This window comes from Ciconia boyciana, chromosome 4 (assembly GCF_034638445.1).
Source record: "Ciconia boyciana chromosome 4, ASM3463844v1, whole genome shotgun sequence".
Lineage (NCBI taxonomy): Eukaryota > Metazoa > Chordata > Aves > Ciconiiformes > Ciconiidae > Ciconia > Ciconia boyciana.
Genome location: NC_132937.1, coordinates 3,162,171 through 3,178,762, shown reverse-complemented (window position 1 = coordinate 3,178,762; position 16,592 = coordinate 3,162,171).

Sequence of the window (16,592 nt, the reverse complement as noted above, 5' to 3'; positions counted from 1 at the left end):
TGTCCAGAAATGTCCACAAGATGTCCACTGAGTTCATTTAGTCCATGACTTTGGGCTTCATCTCTTATGGTTGTTACTCAGGACAGGAGAGGTGGTGTGTTGCTTGGAGTTATTGGGCACCAAAGCCAGCTCAGGTCGGGTCACTGCTGCACTTGCACTGCTTCTTGTAAGGCTTCTCCTCCATTTGTTCAGGTGGTTCTGGCTGTAGTAATTCCTATAACATGCAACTCAAATCATGGGTTACAACAACTTAAAGGTATATCCATTACAATGTCCACCCCTGGTCCCTTTGGACCAGACCATCAGGTTTAACATTGCAATGAAGTCCTCCCCTTGCCCCTGCTCCAGCTTGGACTTATCCACAGAATGTAGTACCTTCAGAAGTAAACTTGCTCCAACATGGCCTCATGCACAGCCACTGATGTTTCAAGGTGTACCTGCTGCAGCATGGACTTCATCCACAGCCACAGATGCTTCGAGGTGCACCTTATCCAGCGTGGACTTATCCTTGGGCCACAATCCCTTCAGAGGTATACCTGCTGTGGAACAAACATAACCATGGCCACAGACGTTTCAAGATATACCTGCTCTGGCATGGGCTTATCCATGGGCACAGACGCTTCGGGGTGTCCTGCTCCCACATGGATTCATCCACAGGTCACAGTCCCTTCAACTCGAGTTCACACCGGAGTTCCAGCCTGTCCAGTACAGCAGCACAGAAACAGCAGCAATGCCCTGGCCATCTGCCAGCCCAGGCGCAAGGCCATTGCTGTTATCAAAATGTTCCCAGGCACAGCAGAGTAAGATGATCAGCAGTACAGCAGCACGGCAAGCAGTGAAAGCAAAAAGCAGCCACTAACGAGCCCTAGACTCTAATATACAGTAAGGCAAGCAAGCCTATAGCAAGCACAGAAGCCTGCTGACTAATAGCTAAACAACAATAACAGCTATAAATTCTATCTAGCACATTCCAATCAAATTTGTCATTATCTCAAACCCTTCGAGCCCCACATTGGGTGCTAAAAAGGACTGTCGTGGTTTAGCCCCAGCCGGCAGCTAAGCACCACACAGCCGCTCGCTCACTCTCCCCCGGTGGGATGGGGGAGAGAATCGGAAGAGTAAAAGTAAGAAAGCTCGAGGGTTGAGATAAAGACAGTTTAATAGGTAAAGCAAAAGCCGCACACGCAAGCAAAGCAAAGCAAGGAATTCCTTCACTACTTCCCATGGGCAGGCAGGTGTTCAGCCATCTCCAGGAAAGCAGGGCTCCATCACGTGTAACGGTGACTTGGGAAGACAAACGCCATCACTCCAAATGTCCCCCCCTTCCTTCTTCTTCCCCAGCTTTATATACTGAGCATGACGTCATGTGGTAGGGAATAGCCCTTTGGTCAGTTTGGATCAACTATCCTGGCTGTGCCCCCTCCCAGCTTCTTCTGCACCTGGTAGAGCACGGGAAGCTGAAAAGTCCTTGACTAGTGCAGCAACAACTAAAACATCTCTGTATTATCAACACTGTTTTCAGCACAAATCCAAAACATAGCCCCACACGAGCCACTATAAAGAAAATTAACTCTATCTCAGCTGAAACCAGGACATAAGGCCAACCCTTTCACTATACTAAGTCCTCCTCCCATCATTACACACCTCTTTTAATGCCCAAAAAGGATTCTTCCACTCGCTACCCCCTGTATTCAAGATCCCAGGTGAAATCACCTTCTTGCTGGCAGCAGGACATTGAATCACAGGGGAGCCTAGCAACGTGGTGAATTGGGGAGTCGGCGGTGTCCCATCTGGGTTGCCAACTGTAAAAGTCAGTTCTTTGCTGTCCGAGGAGGGAGAGAAGGACGCTTAGCATAGAATTACCAAGGGAATTTATTCTCTCATATTAGCTATGCACATAGCAGTGCCCCAGCCTAATGCATGGAGGACCCCAATGCAGAGGAAAGCAGGGTTTATATATGTTACAATACAGTTGTGTAGACCAATCAAATGTTAAGGGGTGGGCTAATCAGTTATTATCATTCATGTAATCAGTATGCACTTGTCCCATGCAGAATCAGTACGTGCTTGTCCCATGCAGGTGGTGTAGACGTATGGTCAGTGGTGTGTTCATCTTCATTGTTCTAAACCGATGCCCTGTGCAGGTGGAGTGGTTTTATACTGGATTCTGGTCGATTGCTGTTCTGGCCATGGTTATATGCCTGGTTTTTTTGAAAGGTAAATCTCCTATTTTTTTATTGTCTGTATGGAGTGTTCTCAGCCGTTAAGAGCCCTTTTAGGTTGGGTCTTCAGGTCATGTTGACCCTGAGGTAAAAGCTCATAGCCCCAGATAGTTTTCATTCCTGTAAGCAAGTTGTATTGCAGTTAGCATCTTGCCTTTCACATTACTGCTGACGTGATGGCCAGCCAGGAGACATGGTAGGGGAGAAGACCACACACAAGTGAGTTTTTTCAAATGAGGATCTCACCTCCTATGGTGGTGCACTGTTGGGTTTCTCCTCCAGTTCCAGTCTGGTTGCTTCTGCCAGTGTGCAGCAATCCCACTCCTGACACCAAATTGTTGGGGAATTTTTATTGTATCGCTTGAGGCTAATTAAACACATATTTGTGCTGAAATATAAAGAGATTTCATGACCAATGCATTGGAAAGACCCCTACTTCCATAAGCTGTTCTACAAGGAGTCTGCAAAGATGGGGCACAAGCCAATTATTTATATACACTTGCGCCTGCACCAATCATAGGAGCATCAGCATCAGGTGCCTTAAACCTGTTTTTGGTTCATCCTCCAGCTCCAGTTCTGCTGACCAAAAGTGGCTCCTAAGCATTTGCATTCCAGGATTCCAGGATCCTTGCAAGAAAATGCTGCAGCATTTCTTATCTTATCAGCAAGGGAATCTTTGCTCCCTTACATGGACACCTTCCACCTCTGGCATTCTTGCTTCCAGCCAGTTTAACTGGTTCTGCAGTTAGGACTTCTTGCCCACCACGCCAGATCATTCTTCTGTCACAAATTACCATTGCTGAGGAGTTACAATTTGAATTTCCCCTCCAACTGCCAGATACCAAACTCCTTAAAAGAATCCATTATCAGCCAATTCTTTTTCAAAAACCGTTTTTTGAAGAACTGTCCCACTGTCCCGTTTTCCACAACTAAAAGGAAAATGCCAGAAGACACCTTCTTTGCAACACTAGAGATTGTCTGAAGATACCAATGTTTGCAACTGTAATTACATGGTTATTAGGATACTGAACTGAACAAATTGATCCATCTTTCTAAACAAAGAAAAAATAGGACTTGAGAAAAACATTCAAGTTCTGAGAAATCCTGTAGGACTTACCATTTTTTATATGAGTTACTAACAATTAAAAATAGGAAACAAAATTACACCAAATACAGTTTATATCAATTGTATATACATCAATTCCATTCTATTTTATGATATTGTATTCAATTATTTAAAGGGAAATTATAATGGTGAAATTTACAAGTGAGACTTCATTTCACCAATCAGATGTCAACAATATTTTCCTGTTCCCAAAACACATAGTCTTGGGCGGGGGGGAGGGGAATGGAACTGGTAGGCCTGCAGAAGAATCTGACATACTATCTTGACCCACTTGGTTTTATCCCGTAAGTAACTCAGTTTGTTAAAAACCAAGAAATCCAGAAATTACTGGTTTGTAAGCTTAGCCAAGACAGGAAAGGGAGAGTTGTGTTTAACTGTCTAATACTTCATTTATAGCAGTGATCTTCAAAGTGGGGTGTGCACACCCCAGGGGGTGCACAAGATGATCCATTGGGGTGCAGGAAGAAAATATTAAAACTTATATTTATATTTTTTATCAAAAAAATTAAAGAAATTAAACTTTACTATATTTAATATATGGATTGACTCTGGCGCCCTCACTCGGTCTCAATGTCAGATGGTCAGTTGTCACCTACGGTAGGCGAGGTATCCTGAGGGAAGAATGGGTATTCCACAATGTGGATAGGTTGACAGTGACCCCCTCACTCCTTCTCTCGCTGACAGCGTATTGCAACATATTGCAGTTTACATGTGCCCAGTTAAGTGGATTTACGGATTATATTATCTAGTTTTAACTAAACTAACCCTCACAAAATGGACAAGTGACTTAAAAAGATTCATGCAAAGAAACCGCAGACTGAAGATAATACTAATAACGTGAGCACAAGCGAACAAGAAGAAAATGACAGAATTGACATTTCTCCTAGTACAAGTTTTTTGTCAGCCACATTACAAGGTAAAAACGATGACAATCTAATAAGATCTGACAAGAAGTTGGCCAAAAAAATTGAAATTATCAAGAAGACTATTTTAAATATGAATTTACATCCACTTTCATCAATGATGAACCTTGCCCTAAGTGTATATTGTGCCTTGAGATATTAGCTAATGATAGTATGAAGCCATCATGGTTAGCAAGACATTTAAAAACTAAGCATCCAGAACTTCTACAGCTTTTTCAGCAATGTTTCAAGTCATGCAATACTCAATCCAGTACTTCACAAAATTTCACTAAACTTAATGATAAATATTTAGAAGCCTCTTTTGAGGTTTCTTACTTAATAGTGAAAGACAAAAAGCCACATGCCATTGCGGAAACCCTTGTTCTTCCTGCTGCGGTAAAAATGGCTGAAATAATGCATGGAAAATGATATGACAACAAACTATAATGCATTCCTTTGTCAGCACATACTGTTGGAAGATGCATAGAAAACATTGCTGAAGATTTGCAGAAACAAGTATTAGAACCAATTGCGCAGGGTGGGAGGTTTGCTATACAGTTGGCTCAAAGTACAAATGTTTCTAACATGTCTCAGTTTATGGTATTTGCTAGATTCTGTTTCAATAATGAAATACACACAGAACTACTTTTTTGTGAGCCAGTAAATGAAAGATGTACGGGAGAAGATATAGTCTCAACATTAAATGACTTCTTTAATAAAAACAATGTTTTAGGGAAAAACTGTAAGTGTAACCACTGATGGAGAGGCTGCTTTGACTGGAATAAAAAACCTATTCCGGCGTAAGGTTACAGAGATAGATAGATAGCACCACACATGAAATTAATTCACTGCATCATTCATAGACAAGCTATTGCAGCAAAGGAGTTGCAGACAGAAGTACACAAAGTGCTACAGGATGTCATCAATGTGGTTAATTTTATAAAAACAAGACCTTTAAATAGTAGAATCTTCACAATACTTTGTAATGAGATGGGGAGTGACCATGAAAATTGTTTGTACCACACAGAGGTTCACTGGTTATCTCTTGGCAACGTGCTTAAAAGAGTTGTTGAACTTAAAGATGAGTTCTGCGTTTTTGTTTTACTAAAAGGCATGTGTTCCAAATTTGCTGACCCTTTCTGTGATGACAAGTGGCTGTCAGTAGTATGCTATCTAGCAGATATTTTTGAAAAAATAAACACACTTAATCTGTCCCTTCAAGGTAAAGGTGATGTTTTAACAAGGAGTGAGAATGTAACTGCTTTTTGAAAGTAATTCATGCTATGGAGAGAGCATTTTGAAAATGGATATTTGGAAATGTTTGTATTGTTATGTGATTTTGTTGCTGAAAATGATGTGTGTCACCTATAAAAACTATCATATCTTTACACTTAAAAAACTTGGAAACAGAATTTTCTAACCTGTTTAAAAATCTTCCAAAGAGTTTCAGTGGGTTTTGAACACATTTGTTAAAAATATAAAAATGCAACACCTTCCGATTAGTTTGCAAGAACAACTGATTGACATCAGGGAAGATGGAAATTTACTAGCTGAATTTCAACAAAACCCTTTGCATAATTGGTGGATGGGATTGAAAAATTAGTATCATGATTTAGTAAGCGCAGCCAATGATGCACTTCTTCCATTTGGATCTATGTATCTTTGTAAGGTATCTTTTTCAGCAATGACAGCCATTAAAACCAAGTATCAAAATAAACTGAACTTAGAACCAGACCTTCAAATCTCTGTATCACAGAGTGTTAAACCAACGTTTTTAAAAAATTATCTCATTCTTTTTTAAACTTCTATTTGTGTCCGTTTTAAAATGTACATAATATATTAGCACAGTAGTACATGCATATAATTTACTGATAGGGGTGTGTGATCAGAACAGTTTGGAGACCACTGATTTATAGAACTAGTATTGCTCACACAGAGTACTTACTCTTAAGACAACTAGAAAGCAAACTAGAAAGCAAAGTGACAAGCTCATTTAGAGAAGGGGAAAGAAGCGGGAGGGAAGGGGGAAGAAGGGGAAAATCAGACTTCAAATCCCTAATGGTAGTTGATTTTCTGGCAGTGCACAATTTGCTTTAAAAAAAAAGAAGTCAGTTTTACCCAAAATACCCTGAGAGCTTTGTTCATTTGATTAAATCACCGTTTAAGATATTTAAGATTAATATTACTCTTTGCAGAAATCTTTCTCAGCCTCTCCTTACAGTTTAAAATAACTTGACTAGTTTTGGTTCTTTGATTAGGTAATTTAGTAAGCAGTACAACTAAGACCCTTTCTTAATCCATATAGAATGGCACAGATAAGTCCTTAAGATATTTAACTTCTGGCCACTGTAAACAGATATCACATAAGATTTAATCTCTGTATCTTTCAAATGTCAATGGCCTAAGGCTCTTACTTACAATACTTATGCATAACTTGATCATGCATGACTTGATTAGGGTTCATTCACCTCCACTTAACATAATGGAGTTGAGTTACTCTTTTTTACCAATTAATTTTCCCAGAACTCTCACTTTTCTGAAAAATAAAGTTTCAGAAAAGTTACTCAGCTATCAGGAGGAGCCAGGAATAATTTGAGCCAAAGAATCTGTGAGGAGTTATGGTCTTTTATATAGCAACTGGTTTTTCCACTCTTGGTTGTAGATGTCCCTTACTATTTGACCCCACATTGCAACTAACTTGTAATACTTTCCTAACTATATAGAGCAGAAGTGACTAGGTAACGGCCTCTGACCATGTCCACTTGTTTTCCAAAACAAAACTTTCACTTGCTTACAGATAACACCTATATCTACTGTTCCTACACATGGCATTCCATCAACTCAGAGAGATGCCATTTAACTAACTTCTCAGAATTTAGGTGTGTTTTGAAGGATAGATCCTCTAAAGTTAGTTTGTGTAAACTGTTATGACTGCAGAAACAACTGAAGATGTTTGTATACAACCATGCTCAATTACAGCCTTAAACACAGGATGTCTTCTCCTAATTCATTCTATTACACATAGCCATATTGTTAGTCCCACATTGTTACAGGACTTTGGCCTGAGAAACTTTGTCATGACAGCTTTTGGCTTTTGTACAACTGCACTGAGAATGAGAACACATCCTTCTTCTTCATTAAACAATGTAATACAAGAACTGCACTTATAAAGTATTAGAAACAGGAAATACAACTGACTTAGATCTCTTAACAACTAGGCGGCTCCATGTAGTTGTGCTATCAGCACATATCAGCGTCAACTTAAAGGGACACTGGTAACTTACATTGCTATTTAAAAAAAATTGCAGTTGAGGGAACAAGAAATATGAGAGTATTCTAAGGAAACCCAAACTACAAGCACTAGCAAGTTGAACAAGGATATCAAGTAAGACCCTTTAAAAAGTTTCATTATTTTAGTAAATTCTGACTATGCTAGTAAAAATAGTAATTAAATATCTAGATTTATTTCAGATGCTGCTTATTTGTAAAATAGGGAAAAAAAAGTGATGCCGTAGGATAGCATACCTGGTAAGGCAGATGAGACAAATCCTAAAAGAGAATATCCCCACATGAAGAATTTATCAAAATAATCTGATAACTTGCTTCTAGTACTCATTTATGAAAGCATTCAAGTCACTTTCTTTTCATACAGTAAAGATTAGGAAAACTCATGCAGGAAATTTGTTCAGAACAGGTTCTGCTTTTTTTTTTCAGTCTCTTTATACTAAGCTCTCTCTAATAAAAATAAAATATTTTATTTTATGTTAGCAGATATCGCAAGCCTCAGACATTTGAAATATTTGAGGTAGAAAGTAAAGGTAGAAAGTACATTTCATAAGCTCTCAAAGAACAACCTGAAATAGGATCATCTAGTGTTCTATATTATACAGGACACAAAAGAGCAGCTAGTTTGTTCAACTATCTTAAAATACTAGTTAAAATATTATCCCTACAATATGTCACAAGCATCTTTAAATAAGCTGTGGAGGAAAAATTAACACTTTGGAGAAAAGTATTGTATACAATTAGATTTTTCAGTTTGTCACCTTTATTAATACACTTGACAGTTGTGAAAGGTGATTAACAAGGGAAGTTTACGGAGTCATAATTTCACTAATTTGCATTTCTCTGTTAGCAATATCGACCCTACAGAATTAAGGTAATCATTTTACTAGCATAGATAAATGGTGTACTAAGGAACCAGTTTTCAAATATCTGGTCTGAACAAGATACTTGTTTAAAAGCTGAAAAACAATGCATAGGTCTTCCATCCACCCTATTTGCTTATATTCTTCCACTTCCAGAACTGGATGTTAGCTTTAGACTTGCAGGTTGTGTGTGAAGACAGATAGATTTACTGTTACACAAATACAAGGCAGTTGCATGCGTTTCAGTTCAGAAGGAACTTCAGGCAGGAAATTCAGCTTCACCTGTTCTTTTTTTTCTGTCAGTATCTTTCACTTCAAAGTTGCAATCAGTAATGTGTCTATCTGTATCTGTCATAAGTACTACCATGTAAAGTAACAATTATTCCAGATGTGGACTCATTACTTTTTCTTCCTTTTGCCCTTCTTGCCTCCCTCTCCTTGCTGGAGACTCATCACTACCTCCCATTTTTTGTGTTCTTGTTTTCAGTTGGAAATGGTCTCTGCAGCATTCAGAATCACTGATTTACCAACAGATGCACAGAGAGAGCGAGAGAGAGACACACACACAGACACATGCACATAGACAGAGACACACTCACAAAGAGACAGACAGAGACAGGCATACACACACACAGAGAAAAACACACATGGAGAGAGAGCGAGACAAATACACAGAGACACACACATGCACAGATATGCACAGACACGCACAGAGACAAAAACCATGAAGACACATGTGCAGACACACAAAGACCAATACATGTACAGAGATGCACAGACACACACATGAAGACAGATAGAGGGAGAGAGACAGAAAGAAAGAGAAAGGGGGGGGAGACTGGGTGAGAGGGACAGAAAGAGAAACAGAGATACACACGCACAGAGATACAAGTGCAGATAGAGACACAGAGGTGTGTGCGCACACACACAGAAAGACAAAAACACACAGAGAATGAGAGACGTCTAGAGACACACACACAGGGACACTCAGAGACACCAAAACGCAAAGAGAGAAACACACACAGAGACATGCAAATACACACACGCACAGAGAGAAACAGATGCATGCAGAGATGCATACACAGAGAGAGACACACAGGAGAAACACACAGAGAGAAAGACAGAGACACACACAAAAAACAGAAAGGGGGGGAGAGAGAAAGGAAGACAGAGAAAGAGCGAGCAAGAGAGAGACAGACACACACAGATGCAGACCCAAAAACACAAACGTGCACAGACAGACACATGCATGAACATGCAAAGACACATGCACGGAGAGAAACACGAACAGACACACACACAGACATGCATACAAAGACAGAGGCACATGCACAAAGACAGAAGTGGGGGGAGAGAGAGGCATGCAGAGAGAGACAGACAGGCAGAGACACAGAGAGACAGACAGAACGAGAGAGAAAAAACAGAAAGAGAAGTCAGCAGTCTGCGCAGCATCACTGAGGATGAGAGAGACATGGGATCTCAGAGATGCAACAGCTTCAAGAGCCCCATACCCCAACTGCAGTGGAAACACAGGCAGAGTCTGTCCCTAGCAGAATGGTAAGTGTAACCTCTGGGGAAGGTGAAGAATGGAAGCTGGTGACTTCTGGCACCAAGAGGAAGGCTCCTGCCCCACCTAAGGGCTTACAACAATGAAAGAGGGTCACCATTCCCAAAACTGAAGAGGAGCCAGATGTGCCTTCAAGCAAGGGATTTGGGCCACCTGACCCTAAACCGTACAAGACCACCAGGAAGAAGCAGCGAGTGATAGTAGTGGGTGACTCCCTGCTGCAGGGGACAGAGGCACCCATCTGCTGACCTGACCTGTTGTCTAGAGAGGTTTGCTGCCTACCAGGAGCCCAGATCTGGGATGTTGTGGAGAGACTGCCAAAGCTTTTCCAACCCTCTGACTATTAACCCCTGATGTTCTTCCATGTGGGCACCAATGGTATTTCCAGGGGCAACCTGGAGAGTATCAAAAGTGACTACAGAGCTCTAGGGGTGATAGTCAGGGGCATGGGGACCCAGGTGATGTTCTCCTCAATCCTGTCAGTGAGGGGAAAAAGTGTAAGGTGGAGGGCACTGATACTGCGTGTCAATAATTGGTTGCAGAGCTGGTATCAGCAACAGGGTTTTGGTCTCTATGACCATGAGACCCTGTTTGAGGATCAACGTCTGCTTGGGAGAGATGGTATCCACCTCACTAAGTGGGGCAAAGGTATCTTTACTAGTAGGATGGCTGTCCTGGTAAGGAGAGCTTTAAACAAGAATGATGGGGAGAGACAGTTACCAGCAGCCCTGTGAGGGAGTGATGGACAGGGTTGACAAGCAAAGGGCCTGGAGTAATGTGAATGAAAGGGAATGCAAAAATCAACAAAACAGATCTTAAGTGGGGTCACCTCCATCATTTGCATGTAAGCAAGGAAATATCTACAAGGCACCATTATGGGAAAAAACCCAAAATTCTTTCTGGGAAAACAGCATGCTGGGGGTGCCTCTCTGAAGCACCTGTACACTAATGCACACATCAGGGGAATAAACACGAGCAATTAGAAATCTGCATGCAGGTGCAGGGCTATGATCTTGTTGGGATCATGGAGACATGGTGGGATGGCTCGTGTGACTATAGTGTTGCAATAGAGGGATACAGGCTTTTTAGAAATGACAGGTTGGGAGGAAGAGGAGGGGGAGTTGTCCTTTATGTAAGACAACAGCTGGTATGCATAGAGCTCTGCATAGGAATGGGTGAGGAGCCATCTCAGAGCCTATGGGTAAAGATTAAAGAGCAGACCAATATGGGTGACATTATAATGAGTGTCTGCTATAGGCTGCCTGCTCAGGAAAAGCAGCCTCAGGTTTGCAGGCCCTGGTCCTCATGGGGGACTTCAATCACCTGATATCTGCCTGGAGGGACAAAACAGCAGGGCCTAAGCAATCCAGGAGGTTCCTGGAGAACATCGATGACAACTTCCTCACCCAAGTGATAGAGAAACCAAGGAAGAGAGGTGCTCTGCTGGACCTCATACTCACCCAACAAGGAGGGGCTCATTGGGGATGTAATGGTTTTGGTAGTGGGGGGGAAGAGAGAGAAGAACACAGAGAGAGAAAAAGAACAGGACACAGAGGGAGACAGGGAGAAAGGCGGGGAGAGACAGAGAGAGGTAGAGAGTTACACAGAAAGACACAGAAAGACACACGGCGGGGGGGAGGGGGGTGGGGACAGTGTGTCCCTCTCTGTCTACACTGGTATGAATTCAGCTGAGGCCCCCTTCTTTGCACCTTTCTGCATGAACTGCTTCGCTAACTGCTGCGTCTGTTGTCTGCCTCTGTTGGCTGTGCCAATGTGTTTAGCTTTCCTAATTAGCAGTGTTTGTTGTAACAGTTTTTTCTGTTTTGCTAGCCTGTAAGCCAAGGCCCCAGAACTAACAGCCCGACCACCCTGCCTGCTGCTGCTCTGTGCCACAAAATAATCATGGTCTTTCAGCTCTGCAGCACCCCCATTGCTCTTATTGATTTGTTTACTCTTTCTGCAGTAGCTGTGGCCTCTAAGGGCTGTGGGTTGTGTCCCAAAGCCTGCGTCTTGCTGCTTTTGCAGTAATTGGGACAGGCTAACAGGAAAGTCTTGACTGCATGCTCTGTGTTCTGTCTCTTCTTTGCCACGTTGCCCTAAGGATAAGGAAACACATATAGCACCAGCCTGCACCCCAGAATGGTCTTACAGGTAGCTGTCAGATCCTGCACAATGATGGGCAAAGGGAGCTCTCCAACCACTGCCACCTGCCCTTTCTGTGTGACACTTACCTCAAAATCCATGATGCAATTCACAGGCCCACTGGGCAGTTCTGGTTCATGTGCTTTTTTGGGAACCCCTTAGGGTCTTTTCATAATGATGTGAGCAGCCATGAAGGCAGCCTGGTTAGAAGGGGAAAATTGCTGAAAAGAAGAAAATGTCTGCTGAAAAGTACTGACAGAAAATGCCTGCCAGCCTGGGAACTGTTACCCTGGGAACTAGGCCTCGGAACCAGAAGCATCCTTGGAAAGTGCAGCTGGCATCTTTGAAGTACAGCTGGGGTACCTAGAAACTGGAGACATCCTCAGAAACCATTGATAAGCACAAAACCAAAGAACTCTAAGAGCAACTTATCATCTGAAAAGGTGAAAAATAGTCTGGAAAAAGGGGAAAACATCCTGAGAAAGTAACAATTGGTAACTGCCATTGGCTGTTCTAACTGCAAGAACAGGAAAACAGTCTGGAAAAATAAAAATTGGTCTGAAAGAACAGAAAACATCATCATCTATTGGCTGCCCCAGGTGAAAAGAAGAAATTAACAGCACCAATTGGCTGCTCGAAGTGGTGGTGTCCTATGCCCTCTTATGTCTCAATGATAAAAAAATGACTTAATTTTCATCCAAAATGAAGCCTCTCTCGCTCTCTCAGAACTTCCCGTGCTGCACATACTTTTCCTTTCCTAAACAGGTTGAGCTCCCTGCATGAACTTTCTGCGAGATCTTGGACTCTCACCAGGGATACCTGGCTGACTCCAGACTCGGTGACGTGGATCATCTTTGAAGTGAGACTCTGCCTGTTATTCTATTCATCCCCCTCTGGGCCCACACTTCTGGGGTCGGTTCAGTTTGTCCTCCACCTTTGGAATGGTTGGGTCCCACTCTGGGATTGGTTTGTCCTTCCCCACCTGTGCAATGGTTTGGCCCCTTCTGAAACCTAATTCACTTGATACCAGTATTATCAAGTTGACAGAATACCTTGGGAGGCAGTCCTGAAGGGCAAAGGAGTCCAGGAAGGCTGGACATTCTCCAAGAAGGAAATCTTAAAGATGCAGGAGCAGTCCGTCCCTATGTGCTGAAAGACAAGATGGTGGGCAAGGAGACTGGCCTGGCTGAACAGAGAGCTTTGGCTGGAACTCAGGAAAAAAAAGAGTTTATGACCTTTGTAAGAACTCAGGAGGACTACAAGGATGTCATGAGGTTATGCAGGGAGAAAATTAGAAGGGCCAAAGCTCAACTAGCCCAACTTAATCTGGCTACTGCGGTAAAAGACAACAAAAAATGTTTCAATAAATGCTTTAACAGCAAAAGGAGGGCTAAGGAGAATCTCCATCCTTTATTGGATGCGGGGGGAAACATAGTGACAAAGGATGAGGAAAAGGCTGAGGTACTTAATGTCTTCTTTGCCTCAGTCTTTAATAGTAAGACCAGTTGTTCTCAGGGTACCCAGCCCCCTGAGCTGGAAGACAGGGACAGGGAGCAGAATGAAGCCCCCATAATGCAAGGGGAAATGGTTAGTGACCTGCTACACCACTTAGGCACACACAAGTCTATGGGGCTGGATGGGATCCACCCAAGGGTACTGAGGGAGCTGATGGAAGTGCTCACCAAGCCACTTTCAATCCTTTATCAGCAGTCCTGGCTAACCGGGGAGGTCCCAGTTGACTGGAGGTTAGCAAATGTGACGCCCATCTACAAGAAGGGCCGGAAGGAGGATCCAGGGAACTACAGGCCTGTCAGCCTGACCTCAGTGCCGGGGAAGGTTATGGAGCAGCTCATCTTGCGTGCCATCACACGGCACGTACAGGACACCCAGGTGATCAGGCCCAGTCAGCATGGGTTTATGAAAGGCAGGTCCTGCTTGACTAACCTGATCTCCTTCTGTTGACAAGATGACCCGCTTAGTGGATGAGGGAAAGGCTGTGGATGTCGTTTACCTGGACTTTAGTAAAGCCTTTGGCACCGTTTCCCACAGCATTCTCCTGGAGAAACTGGCTGCTCATGGCTTGGACGGGCATACTCTTCACTGGGTAAAAAACTGGCTGGATGGCCGGGCCCAAAGAGTTGTGGTGAATGGGGTTAGATCCAGTTGGTGGCCAGTCACAAGTGGTGTTCCCCAGGGCTCTGTGTTGGGGCCAGTCCTGTTTAATATCTTTATCAATGATCTGGATGAGGGGATCGAGTGCACCATCAGTAAGTTTGCAGATGACACCAAGTTGTGTGGGAGTGTTGATCTGCTTGAGGGTAGGAAGGCTCTGGAGAGAGGGATCTGGAGAGGCTGGATCAATGGGCTGAGGCCAATTGTATGAGGTTCAACCAGGCCAAGTGCAAGGTCCTGCACTTGGGTCACAACCCCATGCAATGCCATAGGCTTGGGGAAGAGTGGCTGGAAAGCTGCCAGGCAGAAAAGGACCTGGGGGTGTTGGTTGACAGCCGGCTGCATATGAGCCAGCAGTGTGCCCAGGTGGCCAAGAAGGCCAACAGCATCCTGGCTTGTATCAGAAATAGTGTGGCCAGCAGGACTAGGGAAGTGATTGTGCCCCCGTACTCGGCACTGGTGAGGCCGCACCTCGAATACTGTATTCGGTTTTGGGCCCCTCACTACAAGAGAGACATTATGGTGCTGGAGCGCATCCAAAGAATGGCAACGAAGCTGGTGAAGGGTCTGGAGCACAAGTCCTATGAGGAGCAGCTGAGGGAACTGGGATTGTTTAGCCTGGAGAAAAGGAGGCTGAGGGGAGACCTTATTGCTCTCTACAACTACCTGAAAGGAGGTTGTAGCGAGGTGGGGGTCGGTCTCTTTTCCCAGGTAACAAGTGATAAGATAAGAGGAAATGGCCTCAAGTTGCGCCAGGGGAGGTTTAGATTGGATATTAGGAAAAATTTCTTCACGGAAAGGGTTGTCAAGCATTGGAACAGGCTGCCCAGGGAAGTGGTTGAGTCACCATCCCTGGAGGTATTTAAAAGATGTGTAGATGTGGTGCTTAAGGACATGGTATAGTGGTGGACTTGGCAGTGCTAGGTTAACGGTTGGACTCAATGATCTTAAAGGTCTTTTCCAGCCTAAATTATTCTATGATTCTATCCACAATCAGCTGGTAAAATGGAAAGAATTATCTCATCTTTAAAACACTTATAGGGAAAATTTGTTCCGAGACCAACCTCAAATGACCAGACGCTCTACCACTAGGTTTAATGCACATTCAGTGGTGACTGTTACAGTCTACTGGACTATCACCTTATGAAATTCCTTTTGAACAATCTATGCCTATGGCTACCAATCTATATACTGCTGTCCATAGGAGCCTATTAGCTGGGGATAAACAAGTAACACAGTATATCCTAAATAGTCAACAAAATCATAATCAGGCCCAATTGCAGAGCCAATACTGCTAGAGGGATCATTACATACCTTTTCCCCAGGAGATAAATTACAGATAAAAATACATAAATGGAAAAATGGTTTGTCTCCAAAATGGGAAGAATCCTATCTTGTATTACTAACCTCTTTTTTCTGTAATAAAGGTGGAGGGTAAAAATTCCTGGATTCATTACTCCCATGTAAAAAGGAACCAGACGGCAGAAATTGATCCTATGACAGAAGCACCTAATTCATAAAAATACACCTTAAACAAATAGTTATTCAAAACCGATTGGCCCTGGATTACATTTTCATTTACATTAGAAAGCAGAGTATGTGCCCTAATTAATACTAGCTGCTACTTTTATGTCAATCAGAATCAATGAATAAAGACAGATAGTGAACAAATTAAAACTCATTTGCGAGTCCTACATGAAGTAGAAGAACAAACTTTTGATGCTTTAAACTGGGTAACATCATGGTTTCCTAATATTGCTCAATGGGCATAAAAACTTATAATGATCTTAATAATAATATTGTTTGCTTTTGTTGTCTTTTATGTGAGTATTAAATGTTGTCTTTCTCTTTGTAATACTATAACTCCCAAGTATTATATTAAGTAAATAGGTCCTGATGGACATAAGAAGAGGATGGACTGTGAAAGGCAAGATGCTAACTGCAATATGATTTGTTACAAGAAGGAACACTACCTGAGACTTTGAGCTTTTACCTCAGGGTCAATGTGACCTGAAGACCCAACCTAAGCCAGCTCTTACTGGCTGAGAACACCCCATACAGACAATAAAAAAAATAGGAGATTTACCTTTTAAAAAAACCAGGCATATAACCATGGCCAGAACAGCAATCGACCAGAATCCAGTATAAAACCACTCCACCTGCACAGGGCATCGGTTTAGAACAATGAAGATGAACACACCACTGACCATACGTCTACACCACCTGCATGGGACAAGCATGTACTGATTCTGCATGGGACAAGTGCATACTGATTACATGAATGATAATAACTGATTAGCCCACCCCTTAACA